This window comes from Rhinopithecus bieti, unplaced genomic scaffold (assembly GCF_001698545.2).
Source record: "Rhinopithecus bieti isolate Rb0 unplaced genomic scaffold, ASM169854v2 scaffold_55858, whole genome shotgun sequence".
NCBI classification, from domain to species: domain Eukaryota; kingdom Metazoa; phylum Chordata; class Mammalia; order Primates; family Cercopithecidae; genus Rhinopithecus; species Rhinopithecus bieti.
The window spans coordinates 20,408-22,641 of record NW_016821396.1 but is presented as its reverse complement, the minus strand read 5'-3'; positions in this window follow the sequence as shown (position 1 = coordinate 22,641).

Genomic DNA, 2,234 nt, shown 5'->3' with positions numbered 1-2,234 from the left:
TGTATCAAGTCTCAGCATTGAACCAGTAGCACAGTGCCTGGCATATAATTCTGGAAAGAATTAATGAGTGTGTAATAGTTCTGACCCCATAGGAGAGTAGTGAGAATTAAATGATAAAAGGCCAAGCACATAATATCTGGTATTAAATTATCACACCACTCAAACCCAAATAGATGGGTAATTTTTATACATTAGATTTTCAGGGAACACAATATTTAAGTTCTTGGAATTAGCATGCTTCTCCCTTTACATCTTTAAAAGTAACTTAAATATCATACTATAAATACCAAACATTCAAAATAGGTTGTCTCCTTTCTTACTCATTCTGAAAGGCCACAGTAAGCCAAGGAAACAGGGATGACCTGTCAGAGACTAGAATAGCTTCATGGGGGAGTGAGAAAAGGTCAGAAATGCTCTGGTGGAGGAAGTGATGGCAGCTGGGACCACTGCTGCTCCTGCTGGGCTTGGCTGATTACTGGCCAAAGGGAACAGATAAACAGCACCCTGAGCAGAAGCAGAATACTGGGTGACTGACATGGACTTTGTCCCAGTACCTCCACTGTGACACTGGGCAAATTACTCAACCCCCTAAGCCCTAGTTTGGACAGCTATAAAATAGGCATTGCCTAGTAGGTCTGCCTCCCAAAATCGACACAATGATTTGTTACAAATGGTTGTGAAAGTACTTTGCAAACTAAGAAGTGCTGGAGTGTTAAGAAGATGGATTCAAAGAACAGTTGAAAGTTTGGAATTCACCAGGAGAATTTTTCTTACAGAATGGAACCAAGAAACTTGGTTAGGGAATCTTAAGGATGATTAAATATCAAATAAATCCTAATTATCTCTACCTAATCAAATTTTATTTCCATCAAAAATATTAATAATCTCTGATTACCCTTAATACTTAAACATCATTCCAGAGCTTAGATCCACCCTGGTTAATGATGCTTTTCTCTCCCTAGGTTGGCTCCCCACTAACTGGCTGAAAGGAGCTAAAGCGTGGGGCATGGTGAAAGGGGTGGTGATTATAGGAGAGCAACACACCCCGCGTCAGGGTTTCTCTGCAAGTTGTGGTGCTCTTCACTTGATTTGGGGTCATTGCCCATTGACTTGGCACAATTTCTCCAAGTGAGAAACTCTGCCTTGTCCTAGAATCAGTCGAATGAATCATATTTTAATATTGTGCTAATAGCCTGATGTGCTAAATCAGATGAATGAAACCAGATCCTAAACTTAATTATTGATTGTGATTACGTCTCTTCTTCCCACCTGTGGCAGCATAAGAAGACTGCTACAAAAGAATGGATAGGGAAAAGGAGTTGAAATTCAAATCTATTTGGCATATCTATTTAAAGGTTCAATGGAAATAATCATGAACCTAATGGTCAAAATGAGTAGAAAGGATGTATTGGTAGTCTTGTATTAGCCATGATATAGAATGACCATGAATTATTTAGAACAGGCTTTATTCATTTTGCACAAATATTTGGAAAGTCAGGATGCCCAATAACATACCTAAGAATTGTGTTCTTCATGTTTAGGTGTATGCGATAATTTGACCATAAAAAGGTGGGGAGGTGGGTTCTGACTTAAGTCACATTAAATATTTGTGCACAGGATTCTTCAATTTTTTTGTTTGTTTGTTTTTCGTTTTTGTTGTTGTTGTTGTTTTGAGACGGAGTCTGGCTCTTGTTGCCCAGGCTGGAGTGCAGTGATGTGATCTCGGCTCACTGCAACCTCCGCCTCCTGGGTTCAAGTGATTCTCCTGCCTCAGCCTCCCAAGTAGCTGGGATTGCAGGCGCCAGCCACCACATCTGGCTAATTTTGTATTTTTAGTAGAGACAGGGTTTCACCATGTTGACCAGGCTGATCTCAAACTCCTGACCTCAGGTGATCAACCCTCGTGGGCCTCCCAAGGTGCTGGGATTATAGGCGGGAGCCACCACTCCTGGCCCAATGTAAGTGTTTTAAATTGTTGTGCTGAGCAGTGAGATTTATATACAACCTTTGTATACAGAAAAGACCCTTCATCAGTGAGTACTTGTATCAACAGGAAATTGTGGTCAAGAGGAACCCCTGTAAAACAATTTTGATGAGCTCAGTAGAATTTCTGTTTTGTTAAAAGCAGAGCCATCATACCACCTGTTATACTTTAAACATTTTGGGATTTTTTCCATCTAATTCATACATACGTAGTTTAAGGATTTTTTTTTTTTTTTTTTTTTTTTTTTTTT